Source organism: Elephas maximus, chromosome 10 (genome assembly GCF_024166365.1).
Source record: "Elephas maximus indicus isolate mEleMax1 chromosome 10, mEleMax1 primary haplotype, whole genome shotgun sequence".
Lineage (NCBI taxonomy): Eukaryota > Metazoa > Chordata > Mammalia > Proboscidea > Elephantidae > Elephas > Elephas maximus.
The window spans coordinates 83,179,279-83,200,310 of NC_064828.1; the positions used below are offsets into that span (position 1 = coordinate 83,179,279).

Sequence of the window (21,032 nt, forward strand, 5' to 3'; positions counted from 1 at the left end):
TGATAGTTTGTTTTATGTATTTTGCAGCCCTGTCACTGGGTGCATAAATATCTAATATGGTTATATCTTCTTGGTGTATTGTCCCTTTAATCATTATATAGTGTCCTTCCTTCTCCTTTCTAATGGATTTAACTTTAAAATCTATTTTGTCAGAAATTAATATTGCCACTCCTGCTCTTTTTTGATTGTTGTTTGCTTGATATATTTTTTTCCATCTTTTGAGTTTTAGTTTGTTTGTGTCTCTAAGTCTAAGGTGTGTCTCTTGTAGGCAGCATATAGATGGATCCTGTTTTTTTTATTCAGTTTGAGACTCTCTGTCTCTTTATTGGTGCATTTAGTCCATTTACATTCAGGGTAATTATAGATAGGTATCAATTTAGTGCTATCATTTTGATGTCTTGTTTTGTGTGTTGACAGCTTCTTTTTCCCACCTGATTTTATGTGCTGAGTAGATTTTCTTTATATATGGTCCTTTCCTCATATTTGTTGTTGTTGATTTTGTTTCTGCTGAGTCTGTTTTTTTCCCTTGTATTTTATTGTGATGAGTAGGATAGTTTGTCTCCTTTGTGGTTACCTTATTATTTACCCCTATTTTTCTAAATTTATAACTAGCTTTTATTTCTTTGTATCACCGTATCTTCCTCTCCATATGGAAGGTGTATGATTACATTTCTTAGTTCCTCTCTATTATTTTAATGTTGTCTTCTTTTATATAATAACATCACTGTTACCCTGTGTTAGGCTTTTTTTCTTTTTTCTTTTGTAATCTTACTTTGTTTTTTTTTTTGATTTCCCTGTCTGGTTGACTTCTGGTTGCTCTGCCCAGTGTTCTAGTCTTGGGTTGACACCTGACATTATTGATTTTCTAACCAAAGAACTCCCTTCAGTATTTCTTGTAGTTTTGGTTTGGTTTTTTACAAATTCCCTCAACTTGTGTTTTTATGGAAATGTCTTAATTTCACCTTCATATTTAAGAGACAGTTTTGATGGATATATGATTCTTGGCAGGCAGTTTTTTTCCTTCAATTTTTAAAATATGTCATCCCATTGCCTTCTTGCCTGCATGGTTTCTGCCAAGTAGTCCAAGCTTATTCTTATTGACTCTCCTTTTTAGGTGACTTTTCGTTTATCCCTCGCTCCTCTTATAATTGTCTCTTTATCTTTGTTTTGGCAAGTTTGATTTTAATATGTCTTGGTGACTTTCTTTTAATATCTACCTTATGTGGAGTTTGATGAGCATCTTGGATAGACATCTTCTCATCTTTCACAATATCAGGGAAGTTTTCTGCCAACAAATCCTCAACAATTTTCTGTGTATTTTCTGTTATCCCTCCCTGTTCTGGTACTCCAATCAGTCATAGGTTATTTCTCTTGATAGAGTCCTACATGATTCTTAAGGTTTCTTCATTTTTTTCAATTCTTTTACCTGATTTTTCTTCAAATATATTAGTGCCAAGTGATTTATCTTCGAGTTCAGAAATTCTAGTTCTTACTTGCTCAATTCTGCTCCTCTGACTTTCTATTGAGTTGTCTGATTCTGTAATTTTATTGTTAATCTTCTGAATTTCTGATTGCTCTCTGTCTATGGATGTTTCCAGCTTATTAAACTTTTCATTATGTTCCTGAATAATCTTTCTGAGTTCTTCAATTGCTTTATCTGTGTGTTCCTTGGCTTGTTCTGCATATTGTCTCATTTCCTTCCTGATGTCTTGAAGGGTTCTGTATATTAAACTTTTGTATTCTGCATCTGGTAATTCCAGGAATACACTTTCATCTAGAAGATCCCTGTATTCTTTGTTTTGAGAGCCTCTTGAGGTGATCATGGTCTGTTTCTTTATGTGACTTGATATTGACTGTTGTCTCCAAGCCGTCTATAAGTTATTGTATTAATTTATGCTTGCTTACTGTTTCGTAGCTGCTTGCTTTGTTTTGTTTTGGTATACCCCTATGGGTGGCTTCAGCGAGGTAGCTTGATTATTTTTGCCTTTTGGAGCTCTGGTGTCCTGTCCCCAGCTGGCTAGTGCTGTTATCAGGTATATCAGTCTAGGAGTCCATTCAGTTTTCTTGTATGAATTCAGCTCAGGTTTCCAGGTAGCTGATCATCAAGTGTGTGGTACAGACTCTGTCCTACAGTCTTAGAGGGGCAGGGGTGATTGGTGTATATATCGGTATTTGATTGCAGCAGGGCGTCATGCTCTGAACAAGGCAGGGGGCTGAGAACTGACCCCGAGTATCACTGAGGAAAATGCGTCCCTGTTCCCTAGAGTGTGCAGGTGGGTGGGTTCTGCTGATGGAACATGGGCATTCAAATTTTTGGTTGTAAGGACTGGGAGGTACCAGTTATCTTTGAACCCTTGTCATGGGTGGCTGGGTGACATAAGTGGAGCTACCAGTCCTTAGGTCCCTGATGTGGGTAGGCGACGAGCTTGTTTAATAGGCAAAGCAATGTCAAACGTCAAACACCTGCCTCTCCACCGCACAGCTGAAATGGTTGGAGTTTGCCAACAAGGGCCTATTCTCCCGAAATAGGCCCACACATGTCCATGCAGAAGGTAAAGGTGCTCAAGGTCCATGGATAGTTTACGCCTGGTCAGGAACCGCTTCTGTCCTGAGCTCCCCCAGTTAATGGAGCTAGCAAATTATCTTTTCCCTGCAGTTGCAAATTTTTTCCTTCCCCAAGGCCGGGAGGATGGCTCTAGGTGCTCAACAGGTCCTATCTCAGGCCCAGGGATTCAGCCACTGAAGCCGGCTTGGGGGTGGGGGGAACGCAGTAAAATATACTCAAGTACTTAGCTGTTGCCGAGAGTGCCATTCTTCTCAGGTTCCGGAGGTGTGAATAGGCTGTGCAGCTGGCTGCTTCTCCCTGAGGAAACTGTGGCTGAACCCTAGTACCAGGCTGCTGTCGCCACCACTACTCCAGGTATGGTGTCTGAGGGCTCTCTGCGATTCAGTGCTGGTAACTCCTCTCCACTTCTGGACGGTCTCTTCCACCCCCACCCCTCAGTTCATCATCTAAGCTTGCCTTTGATGCTCAGGGCTCCTAGCGTGTTACAAATATACTCATTTCACTTGTTTTTTTGGGTCTTTGTTGTAACGAGGGCTCGCCGGAAGCGCCTGTCTATTCCACCATCTTGGGTCCACCTCTGTGAAATGGTCTTTTTGACGATGAATATAGTGCCATTCCTCTTTAAGTTGTTATTCCCGGCATAGTAGACCATATGATTGTCCAATTCAAAATGGCCAATACCATTCCATTTCAGCTCATTTTTTTAATGCCTAGGATACTGATGTTTATGCATTCCATTTCATTTTTGACAATTTACAATTTTCCTTGATTTATTCTTTGTACATTCCATGTTCCAATTATTAATGGATGTGTGCAGCTGTTTCTTCTCATTTTGAGTCATGCCACATCAGCAAATGAAGGTCCCGAGAGCTTGACTCTATCACCGTCATTAAGGTCAACTCTACTTTGAGGCGATAGCTCTTTCCCAGTCTTCTTTTGAGTGCCTTCCTACCTGGGAGTTGGAATACTGATGGTATAGCTTCCAGCATCACAGCAACACGCAAGCCCCCACAGTATAACAAACTGACAGACACGTGGGAGGTCTGACCTGTTAGTGAGTCATAGAATCAATTTAGTGGGTCGTGACCTGCAGATTTTTTCTTTAAGGAAATAGGATACATAAAATGTCAAAGAGCATCCTTAGCAAATCCTTAGCAACTTTTGCATACAAGGTGCCAAAAATTTTGTGTGTGTGTGTCTACTGGGTCATAATATAAAATGGACTTCTTACACTATAACACAGTTATATATATATATATGTATAAAGAGAGAGAGAGAGAAAGAGAATCTATACCCAACCCAATCCCTAACTCTCTTCTGTTCCCTACTCCCCACTCAATTCTCAATGGAAAAGTGATCCACCCTCAGATTCCGGTAATAGCCCTTCACCTTCTCTTCCACGTAACATCTCCCCACCCACTTGAGGGCTGATTTTATCACTTTTCCCTACTCTCAACTGTATCTTCATCTTTTCCTATTTTACCTGTTTTGTATCCTGGTTGGCCCTAGACAGTTTTGGTTTTGAAACTAAAAATCCCACATCCCAGAAACCCCCTCAGTCCTAGGCAAACTAGAAAGGTTGGTCGCCCTGTATGCAATACATGACCATGTTCAAGTCTCTCTCATCCTTAAAAAAGAAACAAAACAAAAATTAAGAGACTTCACACTATTTCATATCCTACTCTGACTACCAACTCGTGTATAGAGCCAAACTTGATGAATTTGACTTACCAGGAGACGAAACAATGGCTTTCACGGACCTTTCTGTCTATGGTCCTCTTCATAGTACCACTCTTACTAATGAACAAAGATTTGTAATTGAGACTTAAAAATAATGAAGGAAACACAAGCCCTTGCCCCTTTGTCTCTCAGGTGATTAAGTTCTAGATTTCGCTGCTTAGCAACAAGGATCTTTCAGTTCTACAGAAAATAGCTCTCAAAGCTACCTTGCTCTGGCTCCACCATTTCTATACAACTGTATTTCTGATTTCAATATAATCGGAATAGAATAATCTCCTTGGCCCCATCCTATGTTTGGTAAAGTAGAGGATCACCAAAAATGATGGAAACTTTCAATAAGATGGATTGGCACAATAGCCACACAATCGACTCAGACAAATCAATGATCATGAAGACTGTGCAGGACCGGGAATGTTTCATTCTGTTATACATAAGGTCACCATGAGTCAGCACCAATTAGGCATAAACTAGTAACAACAACATGTGCTCCTTACAGTGTACACTCACTTCTGATTTATAATTTTGCTCATGCTAGTGCCGTGGCCAAGACTGTCTAGTCACTTTTCACCATTGGACTAAATTATAGTAACTTACTAAGTCAAGATCAAATTCTACTTTCAAGCCTTTTCTAAAAAATCTAAACAACATTGATATTCTGTGCCTCCCTTTGAAATTATTATATTCAATGAATTTTTGTATTACACAATTTATAACACTGCTATTTCGGTTTCACATATAAGTTTTTTCAATTGTATCTTCTATTAAATGATAATTTTTTTGTAAAACATGGTCAAATGATTTGAGAGGCAATTTATGGTGTAATATTTGGAAAATATATAATCTATAAGATAATTTCAGGAGGTAGAATATCATCAAGAACTGATGGTATTGAAGGAAGAAGTCCAAGCTGCACTGAAGGCATCAGCAAAAAGCAAGGCTCCAGGAATTGACAGAACACCGATTGAGATGTTTCAGCTAATGGATGCAGTGCTGGAGGCGCTCACTCATCTATGCCAACAAACTTGGAAGACAGCTGCCTTGCCAACTGACTGGAAGAGATCCACATTTATGACCGTTCCAAAGAAAGATGATCGAACAGAATGTGGAAATTATTGAACAATATCATTAATATCACACGCAACTAAAATTTTGCTGAAGATGATTCAAAAGCGGTTGCAGCTTGTTTCTGACAGAGAACTGCCAGAAATTCAAACCAAATTCAGAAGAGGACATGGAACAAGAGATATCATTGCTGATATCAGATGGATACCAGAAAGATATTTATCTGTGTTCTATTGACTATGCAAAGGCATTCAACTGTGTGGACCATAACAAATTATGGATAACACTGCAAAGAATGAGAATTCCAGAACACTTAACTGTGCTCATGAGGAGCCTGTACATAGATCAAGAGGCAGTCGTTTGAACAGAACAAAGGGATACTGCATGATTTAAAGTCAGGAAAGGTGTGGGTCAGAGTTGTATTCTTTCACCATACCTATTCAGTCTGTACGCTGGGCAAATAATTTGAGGCTATATGAAGAAGAACAGGGCATCAGGATTGGAGGAAGACTCATTAACAACATGTGTAATGCAGATGACACAACCTTGCTTGCTGAAAGTGAAGAGGACTTAAAGCACTTATGAAGATCAAAGGCTACAGCTTTCAGCATGGATTACACATCAACATACAGAAAACAAAAATCCTCGCAACTGGACCAATAAGCAACATCATGATAAATAGAGAAAAGACTGAAGTTGTCAAGGATTTCATTTTACTTGGATCCACAATCAAAATCCCTGGAAGTGGCAGTCAAGAAATCAAATGATGTAGTGCATTGGGCAAATCTACTGCAAAAGCCCTTTTTAAAATATTAAAAAGCAAAGATGTCATTTTGAGGACTAAGGTGCGTCTGACCCAAGGCATGGTATTTTCAATTGCCTCATATGCATGTGAAAGCTGGACAATGAATAATAAGGAAGACTGAAGAAGAATTGATGCTTTTGAATTACGATGTTGGCAAAGAATATTGAATGTACAAATGTACAATGGACTGCCAGAAAAATGAACAAATCTGTCTTGAAAGAAATACAGCCAGAATTCTCCTTAGAAGCAAGGATGACAAGAGTTCGTCTCACATACTTTGGACATGTTATCAGGAGGGATCAATCCCTGAAAAAGGACATCATTCTTGGTAAAGTAGAGGATTAGTGAAAAAGAAGACCCTCAACAAGATGGACTGACACAATGGCTACAACAATGGGCTGAAACATAGCAATGATTTTTAGCATGGCACAGGATCGGACAGTGTTTCCTTCTATTGTACATGGGGTCGCTATGAGTTGGAACCAACTCAACGGCACCTAACAACAACAACAAGGTAATTTCAGCTATATAAAAACTGCATAGAATAAAGACTAATAAAGAATAAAAACTGCATAGAATAAATATAATAAACACTAATGTGATAAAATATTAACATTAAGTAGTTTCTGTTTTAAGGAGATTCTTGGCCAGTAATTCTAATTTAACTTTTAGATTTAGGAGTCCATGAGATAACTATTAATTAGAAGCATTTTTTTTAGCACAGTCCTTTTTCATTTCCTCTCGGGAAAAGTTCTTATTACCCATTGTAGTTTCCTCAGAAATCTGCCAGGGAGGTTCCTTTTCATAAATTGTTTCATTCACCTAAGCAGAAGTGGGGACACCTCTGTCTTAGAAGAGGTAGATAAAAAAAAGTTTTGTCTACAGCTGAACTAAGTGGATAAAAATATTCTCCTATACCAGAGAAAACGAGATACCTGTGTCATAGGAGAAGTGACCAATAAGGGATTTGTCTGCCACTAAACCTCTTTTATACACATATGCCCTCAGCAACAAAAGCCAAGTGGACATCATATATTTCCAATCTTACCCATCTGTAATGAGGCACCTCCCTAAACCCTGCCCCCACACCAGTGGGTTTCAGAGAAGGCTAGAGTCCCCACCATGCAGTAACAAGGCCTCCATTCTGCAGTGCTAGCAGATGCCACTTGGACATCTCAACATTCCAGTCAACATGGTGTCAGCAGAGGCCTAGTCAGGAGCCTGAACTTCCACACCTAAATAGCAGATATGAAGTGCCCTCCCCTCTGGGATATCAACAGAGACTGAGAACCTGGACATCCACCACCATCTAGCAGTAATGAGGCAATGTCCCTCTTTCCCTCCAAGTGCATTTTCAGAGGGAGCATTCTATAAGGGAAAATATAAATAAGATCCAGAGCCTCCTGAACCCAAAATGTTCAGGATACATTGAAAAAGCACTTGTCATACAAAGAGCTAGGAAAATCTCATCCTAAATGAGAAAGGACAATTAACAGATGCCAACCCTGAGATGCTACAAATATTGGAATTAACTGACAAGGATTTTGAAGTAATTATCGTAAAAATGCTTCAGTGAGCAATTACAAACAATTGAAACAAATGAAAAAATAGAAACTTACAGCAAGGAAAGACAGTCTCAGCAAAGAAATATAAAATGTAAAAAGAAAACAGTGCAAATTTCATAACTAAAAAATACAAAAACTAAAGCCAAAAGAAAGAATCAGCAAGCTTGATATTACCTACTCTGAAAAAAAACAGAGAGAAAATAGAATGGAAGAAGATGAAGAGAGCCTCAAGGACCTGTGGGACTATTACAAAAGGTCTAACATTTATGCTATCAAAGATGCAGAAAGAGAGAAGAAAGGAAGGGCTAAAAATATTCAAAGAAATAATGACTGGAGATTTTCCAAGTTTGGCAAAGATATAAATCCATAGATTTAAGAATCTGAGAGACCCCTAAATAGGATAAACCCAAAGAAGTCTATGTCAAAGCACATCGAAACTAAACTTTTGAAAACTAAAGACCAAGAAAACACTTGAAAACACCTAGAAAGAAACATCTTACCTATAGGGAAAAAACAATTTGAAAAACAGCAGATTTCTCATTAGAAATCACAGAGGCCAGAATGCAACAAAAATCAGAATAAGGCTCCTAGAAAAACTGTCAGCTGAATTGAAGAAACAATGTAAACAATCAAGGAGAAGTTCTACCTATAGATAATGTTAACTGAGAAAACAAACACTGTTTTAGAAAAACCCTTCTGCATGTGGTTTTCAATAATTTATAAGACGATATTGTTGTTACTAACGTAACAGATGTGTTTTGACTCTCTATCTTATTGATAGTCCTTTTTCAGAAGGCTCTTTCTTTGATCCTACACATAAACAGCTTGTGATCAGTCAACTTTTATATTTCAAACATGTCCAGATAAACTAAGAGCAACCCCATATGAATTTTCAGGTTGTACACCGTACGATGGTACCAAACATATGGAAATTCCATTCACACCTCAAACATCTTTAGTTTTAGTTGTTGCTTTTAATTATAATTTTGTTGAAGAAAAGTAACTTAAGGAGCATATGAAAAAAGTGATACTGGGAAGTAAAAAATGAATGCCCACTGTTAACTTCTGGGGTGTAATACTTGTCCTCAAGAAGCTTACAGTTGTTAGTTGCCATTGAGTCATCTGTCTCATGGTGACCTTGTGTGTAACAGAATGAAATGTTGCCCAGTCCTGTGCCATCTTCACCATCATTGGTATGTTAGACCACAGGCATGACTCAGAGATATTGTAGGTTCAGTTCCAGACCAGCACATTAAAGCGAATATTGAAATAAAGTGAATCATACAAATTTTTTGGTTTCCCAGTGCATGTAAAAGTTATGTTTATACCATATTGTAATTTATTAAATGTGCAATAGCATTATGTCTGAAAAAAAATTTTTTATGCACCTTAATTAAAAAATATTTATTGATAAAAATGCTAACCATCATCTGAGCTTTCAGTGAGTCGTAATCTTTTTGGTGGTGGAGGGTCTTGCCTCGATGTGGATGGCTACCGACTGATCAGAGTGGTGGTTGCTGAAGGTTGGGATGGCTGTGGCAATACCTTAAAATAAGACAACACTGATTGACTCTTCCTTTCATGAAAGGTTTCTCTGTAGCATGCAATCCTGTTTGGCTGCATCTGATCCACAGTAAAACTTCTTTTGAAATTGGGTGTCAATGCTCTCAAACCCTGCTCCTGCCCTATCAACTAAGTTTATGTAATATTCTAAACCCTTTGTTGTCTTTTCAACAATGTTCACAGCATCTTCACCAGATTTCTTCTCAAAAAACCACTTTCTTTGCTCATCCATAAGAAACAACTCCTCAACCGTTAAACTTCTGTCATGAGATTGCAGCAATTCAGTCATATCTTCAGGCTCCACTTCTAGTTCTAGTTCTCTTGCTATTACCACCACACCTGCAGTTATTTCCTCCACTGAAGTCTCAAACCCTTCAAAGTCATCCATGTGTGTTAGAATCGACTTCTTCCAAACCCCTATTAATGTTGATATTTTGATGTCCTTCCATGGATCACAAATGTTCTTAACGGCATTTAGAATGGTGAATCATTTCCAGAAGGTTTTCAATTTACTTTGCCCAGATCCATAGGGCTGCAATGAGTTGGAATCTCCTTGACAGCAATGGATTTTAGATCCATCAGAGGAATCACTTATGAAATGTATTTCTTAAGTAATAAGACTTGAAAGTCAAAATTACTCCTGATCCATGGGCTGCTGAATGGATGTTGTGTTAAACCAAACCTGGTTTGCAGGCATGAAAAAAAAAACATTAATCTCCTTGTACATCTCCATCAGAGCCCTTAGGTGACCAGGTGCCTTGTCAATGAGCAGTAATATTTTGGAAGGAATCTTTTTTTTTTTTGAGCAGTAGGTCTCAACAGTGGGCTTAAAATATTTAGTAAACCATGTTGTAAACAGATGTGCTGTCATCCAGGCTTTGTTTTTACATTTATAGAGCGCAGGCAGAGTAGATTCAGCAGAATTCTTAAGGGCGGTAGGATTTTCAAAATGGTAAATGAGCATTTGCTTCAACTTAAAATCACCAGCTGCATTCACTCCTAAGAAGAGAGTCAGCCTGTCCTTTAAAGCTTTGAAGCCAGGCATTAACGTCTCCTCTCTAGCTATGAAAGTCCTCGATGGCGTCTTCTTCCGAAATAAGACTGTTTCATCTACACTGAAGGCCTGTTTTTCGGTGTAGCCCCCTGCATTAATTATCTTAGCTAGAGCTTCTGGATGACTTGCTGCTTCACTTTGCACTTCTATGTTATGGAGACGGCTTCTTTCCTTAAACCTCATGGACCAGCCTCCCCTGGCTTCAAACTTTTCTTCTGCAGCTTCCTCCCCTCTCCCAGCCTTCATAGAATTGAAGAGAGTTAAGGCCTTGCTCTGGATTAGGCTTTGGCTCAAGGGAATGTTGTGGTTGGTTTGATCCGCTATCCAGATCACTAAAACTTTCTCCATATCAGCAACAAGGCTGTTTTGCTTTCTTATCATTTGCGTGTTCACAGGAGTAACACTTTTAATTTCCTTCAAGAATTTTTCCTTTGCTTTCACAACTTGGCTGTTTGGCAAAAGAGGTCTAGCTTTCCGCGTATCTCAGCTTTTCACATCCCTTCCTCACTAATCTTCATCATTTCTAGCTTTTGATGTAAAGTGAGAGATATACAACTCTTTCCTTCACTTGAACACTTGGAGGCCCTTGTAGGATTATTAACTGGCCTAATTTCAATATTGCCATGCCTCAGGGAGTAGGGAGGCTGGAGGAGAGCAGGAGGGATGGGGGAAATGGCCAGTCAGTGGAGCAGTTAGAACATACACAGCATTTATTAAGTTGGCCTCTTATACGGGTGTGGTTCAGGGTGCCCCAGTTACAATAACAACATCAAAGATCACTGATCACAGGTCATCATAACAGATACAACAATAGTGAAAAAGCTTGAAATATTGCAAAAATTATCAAAATATGACAGAGGCACGAAGTGAGCACATGCTATCGGAAAAATGGCACTGATAGACTCGCTGGATGCCGGGTTGCCACAAATCCTCAATTTGTAAAAAAAATGCAATATCTGCAAAGTGCAATAAAACAAAGTATGCTTGTACATTGTTGTGACTATTGTGTCAATCCATCTCATTGAAAGTGTTTTCATTTTTGCAGACTCTCTACCAAACATCCCCCACGTGTCTGTCAGTTTGTCGTACTGTGGGGGCTTGTGTGTTGCTGTGATGCTGGAAGTTGTGCCACCGGTATTCAGATACCAGCAGGGTCACCCATGGACAGGTTTCAGCTGAGCTTCCAGACTAAGACAGACTAGGAAGAAGGACCCAGCACTATACTTCTGAAAAGCATTAGCCAGTGAAAATCTTATGAATAGCAGCGGAACATTATCTGATATAGTGCTGGAAGATGAGCCCCTCTGGTTGGAAGGCACTCAAAAGATGACTGGGGAAAAGGTGCCTCCTCAAAGTAGAGTCGACCTTAATGACATGGATGGAGTAAAGCTTTCGGGACCTTCATTTGCTGATGTGGTGTGACTCAAAATAAGAAGTAACAGCTGCAAACATCCATTACCCTCAACGAGGTGGACTGCAACAAAGAGCTCAAACATAACGATTGTAAGGATGGCTCAGGACCAGGCAGTGTTTCGTTCTCTTGTGCATAGGGTTGCTATCAGTCGGAACCAACTCGACGGCACCTAACCACAACTACCAAATGTAATGTCCTTTTCTAGCAACTGGACTTTCCTGATTTGTCCAAAGAAAGTAAGTCATCCTCAATTCTTATGAACATTCTGGTCGTATTTCTTCTATTCTTCAACAACACCACAATTCTATTCCATCAATTCTTTTTCTGTCTTCCTTTTTTTATTGTTCAGCTTTTTCATGCACATGAGGTGACTGAAAAGAATATGGTTTGAATCACGCACACCTTAGTCATCACAGTGACAGCTTTGTTTTTTAAAACTTTGAAGATGTCTTTTGCAGCAGATTTTCCCAGTGAAATCTGTCATTTGATTTCTTCACTCCTGTTTCCATGGACATTAATTGTTGATCCAAGTAGAATGACATAATTAACAACTTCAGTGTTTTCATTTATCATGATGCTGTTTATTGGTCCCATTGTGAGGATTTTCATTTTCTTCATATTTAGGTGTAATCCATTCTAACACTGCAGTCATTTGCCTTCATCAGTAAGTGGTCTGAGAGCATATTTTATATATCCTTTTAAATTTGGTAAGGTGTGTTTTATGGCCTAGGTTGTGAATCTTGTGAATGTTCCATGTGAGCATGAGAAGAATGTTGTATTCTACTGTTGTTGGATGCAGTATCCTAGTAATGCCAATTAGATCCAGCTAATTGACAGTGCTGTTCAATTCAACTATATTCTTATTGGTTTTCTGTGTGATGGATCTGTCAATTGCTAAGAAAGGAGTGTTGAAGTCTCCAGCTATAACAGTGGATTTGTCTTTTTCTCCTTGCAATTCTATCAGCTTTTGCCTTGTGTATTTTGATGCTCTGTTGTTAAGCATATGCACATTAGGGTTATATTATTCCCGGAGAATTGACATTATCTAATGCCCCTCTTTATTCCTGATAATTTTCCTTGGACTGAAATATGCTTTGTCTTGATTAATGTTAACATGGTATGTCTTTCTCCATTTCTTTACTGTTAATGTATCTGTGTTAACATATATTTAAGGTGGGCTGCTTGTAGACAACATGTCATTGGATCTTATTTTTTTTAATCTACTCTAATAATCTCTCTGTCTTTTAATCGGCACATTTAGACTGTTCACATTTAAAGTGATTACTGATACAGTGCATTAATATCTACCACATTTGTAATTGTTTTCTATTTTTTGGCCTTGTTCTTTTTGCCTTTTTTTCTTCCACTTTTCTTTTTTGCCTTCTCTTAATTGGGCCTATTGTGTGATTCCATTTTTCTCATCCTTAACATATCAATTAAAAAAAAATTTTTTTAAAGAGAGGCAGAGCCAACATGGCACTGTAGACAGATGCATCACACCAACCCTCTGCAGCAAAGACCCAAAAAACTAAGCAAAACAGATACAGATATCAATCCTATGACCCTAAGCATCAAATGAAGGAATAAAGAACTAGATCAAACACCAAATGGAAAAAGAAAATGGTGGAAAACAGAGAACGAGGAGAGATATGGAGTGGATGTCCCCTGCCAACTAACACAGCACAGCATCACCATCTTGGAACACAACCAGCAACAATCCTGGATGGGGAGTACGAGAAAGCAACTTCACAGAGCCCAACAGGAGACAGAGCACCAGTAACCAGAGAAACATGCTTTCCCACCCCTCACCCTTCTGTGCCATATGCCACCTCCACCCCTTCCTGACGGGCCAAGCTGCGCTACTCGGCTAGAGAGCCACCAGCTCTTTTGGTTAAAAATGTGTATGAATGTCAGTGACTCTTATGTTTTGCTTGATATTAGACAATAAGATTTTCTAATTGGTAACTTGGTTGCAACTTTATTCTTAAACTTATATGTAGTAGCATCGAAGTCAATAGGTTTCAACTGAGGATTTACTTCACTTAGCTCCAGGGTTTTATAAATATTCAGATGTTTAGAAACTTGATAATCCTGGTAAATTCTTGGTATATCCTAACTATAGGTTTTAAATTCATATTTTAATAGGTCTCAGGATCATTATGTATCTAAAGTTTTTTTTTTTTTTCTCATTAAGGATTATGGCCAACCATTAAAAAAAATTAGGAAATAAGGTTAATCACTATGTTTAGAGATATTTTATCTAAAGTTTTTATTTTGGATTGACTTTAATTTTGCTTTGCATTACTTTTGTGATGAATTCTCATCAGGTCTTTCACTGGTAGAAGTTATTACTAGTAATAAGTTAACCATGGCTATTTTTAAGTATTATTATCTGCAGGTAGTTCTTACTTTGATAATGTCCTGAAGGTGACTACAATAAACCACAGGCTAGAGTTTTTCAACAAAAGGGACCCATAGAAAAGACTATGCCAGATACTTGAACTCAGACTTCTAAATGGCACTGCTCATACCACTGAACTGAATCAAGATTTCCAGAACTCTTGTGGAGAACCTGATGAGTTCACAACTGCTGATCAGGACAAATGGAACAGGGAAAAAAATTACAAGACTGAGTGGACTAAAAGGTTATTATGGGTTTTATGTGGGGGGATATTACTGATGTTGTCATATTCTGTTTTCTGGATATAATAAATGACTTTCTCTTTTCTCCTAAACTATAACTGATAATAATTTAATAGACTAGGTTTATGCACACATGCATAAAACATTTATCATTTCTTTCCCCTTGATCCCTCCAGAATTGGAAAACTCTGAATGAGTGATCTTATTTTTTATTTATATTTGCATAAATTCAATAAGAATCTTTCCCCCTTGTTAACAGGGCATAATTGGAAATCTCAGTTATATAACCAGCTTTGACTGGAGCATCATATTTGAGAATGGTGTTCAGAGACTCAGATATGATCAGATACTTTTAAGGAACTAAGACTGACTTTATGGAGTCAATGCTTACAAAGTCTTACCAGGTTCCCAGCCTTACAGGTGAGTAAAGAAGGTTACTTCCTGGCAGGCCGAGAAACTTTAGGATATTTTGGGGCCTCAAAAAGAGAGAAACTCACCCAAATCTGTGTGTACTATAGATGGAATCTGAGACAAATTCTTGGGTTGGCTTCTAAGTCTCGAGAAGCTTTTACAAGTTTAATCTGAAGTTCCTTATGAAAACTTCCAGCAAAGCAATTTTAAAAGGCTATATGATAAATTACCATTATTGTTGCACCTATGTAAATAAACAATGAACAACCATATTTTAGATCAAGAAAAACTCTGAGATTGTCTTTTGATTGAGAGGAGGGTGACCATAGAGAGAACTTTTATGTTTCAATAGGAAATTATGGCAAGCCCTTGTGGGCTATGGAATTCTCGTTTTTGTTCACTGTCTTTGAAACGTTTTTTGTCAACCACAGACAAATAATAAGTTTGTTTTCCACTTGCAGACTGGACTTGTTCTTCTTTCACAGTTTATGCTGTTCTTTGTGTATCTAAACATAACCAATTACCCAAAAGGAAAATTTAAAATATGAGAAAAATAAAGACGGAAGCCCATCAAATAACTGACTAAACTGCTATCAAATCAGGGTCCATTGACAAAGGGAACATTAATTAGCTGTTCTAAAACAGCCATGATATCCTAGGTTTAAAAAAATTTTTTTTTTTTTTACTAAAATTGTTTTAAACTATCTTAAAAAATGTTTTTTAACATTACAAATAATGTTAGAAAAGATGGCTCTGTTAATAATGTGTTGTGTTGTTAGGTGCCATGGTATCAGTTCTGACTCACAGTGACCCTATGTACAACAGAACAAAATACTGCCCAGTCCTGTGCCATCCTCACAATCATTGCTATGCTTGAGCCCACTGTTGCAGCCACTGTGTCAATCTTTCTTGTTGATGGTCTTCCTCTTTCTCTGACCCTCTACTTTACCAAGCATGATGTACTTCTCCAGGGACTGGTCCCTTCTGAAAGCATGTCCAAAGTATGTGAGATGAAGTCTCGCCATCCTCGCTTCTAATAAGCATTCTGGCTATACTTTTTCCAAGACGGATTTGTTTGTTCTTCTGACAGTCCATAGTATATTTGATATTCTTTGCCAACAGCATAATTCAAAGGCATCAATTCTTCTTCGGTCTTCTTAATTCATTGTCCAGCTTTCACATGCATATGAGGTGATTGAAAATATCATGGCTTTGGTCAGGTGCGCCTTAGTCCTTAAAGTGACATGTTTGCTTTTTAATACTTTAAAGAGGTCTTTTGCAGGAGATTTGCCCAATGCAATACATCATTTGATTTCTTGACTGCTACGTCCATGGGCATTGATTGTGGATCCAAGAAAAATGAAATCCTTGATAACTTCAATCTTTTCTCCATTTATCATGATGTTGCTTATTGGCCCAGTTGTGAAGATTTTTGTTTTCTTTATGTTGAGGTGTAAGCCATATTGAAGGCTGTAGTCTTTGATCTTCATCAGTAAGTGCTTCAAGTCCTCTTTGCTTTCAGCAATTAAGGTTGTGTCATCTGCACAACGGAGGTTGTTAATGAGTCTTCCTCCAATCCTGATGCCGTGTTCTTCTTCATATAGTCCAGCTTCTCAGATTATTTGCCCGGCATACAGATTGAATACGTACAGTGAAAGGATACAACCTGGACACACACCTTTCCTGATTTTAAACCACTCAGTATTCCCTTGTTCTGTCGGAACAACTGCCTCTTGATCTATGTACAGTTTCCTTATGAGCACAATTAAGTATTCTGGAATTCCCATTCTTGCAATGTTATCCATAATTTGCTATGATCCACACAGTTGAATGCCTTTGCATAGTCAATTTTCTACCTGTGTTTTACTGGCTATGCATATATACTGTCTCTGAAATAGCACAGATAAAGATTATTACATTATAAAACAGACTAGCTCATGATTACCTGTTTCTCAAGAAGATGTTTGTACTTTTGTACTATACTAGAAAAAGATTTGCTAGTAAACTCAAGTTGTTAGAGATACCATTTCCTTCCAGCTGTAGAACTCATGGAAGCATGCTTCTTCAAGTCCAGCATCAGCTAAAGAGTGCTGCTTCAAGTCCCTCACCTCTAGACTGTTTTTAAAGGGCTCACCTGACTCCAGTTTATGCTGCAAACTACCCATTCCCATGCCTCACCCCCACTGGACCCACCCTACTGCGTGACAGCTGAGTGATTGGCCCTTCCCACCTGGAGAAGGTGGTGAGAAGTATCATGCCCACAGGTGAGCAAGCCACAAAACATGTTCAGCCCTCCTGCCCAGACATAACCAAACAAAACAAAAAAGCGGGACAAAACATTTAAATCCAAAATAAATAAATGAAGAAACTAATTCCTGAATGTTCCAAAGACAGCAGACAACATCAAAACATTTAAAAAAAAAAAACAAAAACAGGAGAGGATGGCTCCAGAAAGCGACCAAAATAAAACAACAGATGGCCTTCTGGTAGAAAAAAAGGCACTGGAACTACCTGATAGTAATCCAAAACTCTAATATTCTGGGTTGTCCAACAGATGAAGAAAAAAAAGTCAAAGTAAATAAACAACTAGAAATCATACGAAAACAGCAATTAGAAATCCAAAAGATAAACAAGATTTCAAAAATGGACAGTGCAATGGAAGGTTTTAGGAGCAAATTTGAAACAATGGAAGACAGGATCAATGAAATTGAAGACAGATCCTCAGATACCAATTTGTTTGGGGAATAATAAGAGAAAAGAATAAAGGAAAATGAAGAAGCCCTGAGAACGATGTTAGACATAATCAAAACCAAAAATTTGCATGGGATCGGAGTTCCAGAATAGGGGAAGAAAACAGAAAACACAGAGAAGATTATTGAAGATTTGCTGACAGAAAATTTCCTTAATATCATGAAAGATGAAAAGCCAACCATCCAACAAGTTCAATGAATCCTTCATAGGATAGACCCCAAGAGAAAGTCACAAAGACACATCATAATCACACTTGCTAAAACCAAAGAAAGAATCCTGAGAGCAACTTGAGAAAAATGAGAAGTTACATTATACAAAGGGGAAACCATAAGACTAAGCTCTGATTACTTGGCAGAAACCAAGCAGGCTAGAAGGCAATGGGATGACACATATAAAAAGAAAAAATTGCCAACCAAGAATAATATACCTTGCAAAACACACATTCGAATATGATGGTGAAATTAGGACATTTCCGGATAAGCAGAAATTAAGGGAATATGTAAAAACCAAACCAAACTTGTAAGAATTATTAAAGGAAGTCCTTTGGTTAGACAACCAACAACATCAGACAACAACCTGAATCTAGGACATAAGACAGCATCAGCCAGATACCAACCTAGGTAATGAACTCTCAAGGATAAAACAAAACTAAAAAATTTACAACAGAGAACCAGAGTAATCAATATGTAAATGACAACAATGTCGGAACAATAAAAGAGGGAATAAACAGTGTAGGTATAGAACTTTCAAATGGAGAGGAAGTCAAGGTGATGTTAAGTAATAAAAGACTGGATTAAACTTAGGATGACAGGGGTAAGTTTCAAGGTACCATAAAGAAAGTTAACAAATATCAAAATAAAGAAGACCACAAAGTCTCATTAAGCACATAATCTACAAAAACAAAAGAAATGAAAAATAATTCCACAAACAAAAGGAATTCAAGACAGAAGAGTAAGAGGAACAAAGAAAATGTCAGCACCACAAGAAAAGCACTTCGAAATGACAGCAATGAACTCACACCTATCAATAATCACACTGAACATAAATGGCTAAAATGCACCCATAAAGAGACAGAGGGTGACAGAATGGATGAAAAAAACAGGACCCATTAACATGCTGTCTGCAAGAGACACATCTTAGACACAAAGACATAAATACATTAAAAATGAAAGGATGGAAAAGATGTATCAAGCAAACAGCAACAAAAAAGGCGCAGGAGTGGCAACACTAATCTCAGATAAAATACTTTAAAACAAAATCCAGCATAAAACACAAAAAATGACATTATATAATGCCTAAAGAGACAATTCACCATGAGGACATAATCATAATAAATATCTGCATGCCCAGTGACAGGGCTCTAAATACATAAAACAAACTCGAACAGCACTGAAAAGAGAAAATGACAGTTCCACAATAACAGAAGGAGGCTTAAACACACCACTCTTGGTAAAGGACAGAACATTTAGAAAGAAACTCAACAAAGGTACAGAAGATGTAAAGGCCATAATCAACCAACTTGACTCATAGACATATAATACTCCACCCAACAGCAGCAAAGTGCACATTCTTTTTGAACACACATGGAACGTTCTCCACAAAGTAACCCTCAACAAAATCCAAAACATTGAGATAACGCAAAGCATCCTTTCTGATTGCAACACCATCAAAGTAGAAATTAATAATAGGAAGAACAACTAAAAAAAATCAAATACATGGAAACTAAATAACACCTTTGCTTAAAAACCACTGGGAAATAGAAGAAATCAAAGGTGGAATAAAAAAATTCCTAAAATCAAACATGAATAAAAACACAACATACCAAAACCTTTCAGACACAGCAAAGGTACTGCTCAGAGGTCAATCTACAACAACAGACACACACATCAAAAAAGAAGAAAGGAAAAAAATCAAAACATTAGCCATACAACTCAAACAAATAGAAAGATACCATCAAAAGTAGCCCACAGACACCAGAAAAAGGGAAATAATAAAGATCAGAGCAAAAATAAATGAAATACAGAATAGAAAAACAATAGAATCAACAAAACTAAAAGCTGGTTCTTTGAAAGGATCAACAAAATCGGCAAACCATTAGGCAAACTGACTAAAGAAAAACAAGAGAGGACACAAATAATCCAAATAAGAAACTATATGGAGGACATTACAACACACCCAACGGAAATAAAAAGAATCATAACAGAACACTATGAAAAACTATATTCCAACAAATTTGAAAACCTAGTGGAAATGGACAAAATTCTAGATATACTACCTACGTAAACTAACACAAATTGAGGTCAAAAATCTGAACAGACCTGTAACAAGAGACTGAAAAGGTAATTTAAAAAAACTCCCAACAAAAAATAGCCTTGGCCCAAATGGCTTCACTGGAGACAGAGAATTCTACCAAACATTCAGAGAACAGTTTGCACCCGTACTATTCAAACTATTTCAGAACAGAGAAAAGGAAAGGATACTTCTAAAGTCATTCTATGAAGCCAGCATAACCCTGACACCAAAACCAGGCAAAGACACAACAAAAATAAATAAATAATTACAGACCAATCTCTCTCATGAATATAAACCAAAACACCAAACCCAGTGCCGTCGAGTTGATTCCGACTCATAGCAACCCTATAGGACAGAGTAGAACTGCCCCATAGAGTTTCCAAGGAGCATCTGGCAGATTTGAATGGCTGACCCTTTGGTTAGCAGCCATAGCACTTAACCACTACACCACCAGGGTTTCCCATATAGATGTAAGTATTCTCAACAAAATTCTAGTCAATAGAATTCAGCATCATATAAAAAAAATAAGACACCATGACCAAGTGGGATTCATAGCAGGTATGCAAGGATGGCTCAACATTAGAAAATCAATCAGTGTAATCCACCACATAAATTAAACAAAAGAAAAGAATCACATGATCATCTTAATCTATGTAGGAAAAGCATTCGATAAACTCCAACACCCATTTCTGATAAAAACTCTCAATAAAATAGGAATAGAAGGGAAATTCCTCAACATAATAAAGGGCATCTATATAAAACCAACAGCCAACATCAATCTTAATGGGCAGAGGCTGAAAACACTCCCCCTGAGAACAGGAACAAGACAAGGATGCCCTTTATCACCACTCATATTTAACATTGTGCTGGAAGTCCTAGCTACAGCAATGAGGCAAAAAAAGAAATAAAAGGCATCCAAATCAGTAAGGAAGAAGTAAAACTATCTCTATTTGCAGAAGATATGATACTATACATAGAAAACCCAAAAGACTGAATAAGAAAACTACTAGAACTAATAGAAAGATTCGGCAGAGTAGCAGGATACCAGGTCAACATAAAAAAAAATCAGCTGAATTCCTACAAAGTTCCTATGAAGAGAACTATGAAAAGGAAATCAGGAAAGCAATACCATTTATAATAACCCCTGAAAAAATAAAATACTTAGG

The 21,032-nt window shown here is 37.7% G+C and overlaps 1 protein-coding gene across 3 annotated transcripts in view; it reads right to left on the bottom strand.

Moving 5' to 3' along the window:
* MED6 (mediator complex subunit 6) overlaps positions 1–21,032 on the bottom strand; it is a 179,123-nt gene that overhangs the window by 73,501 nt on the left and 84,590 nt on the right. The window lies entirely within an intron of this gene.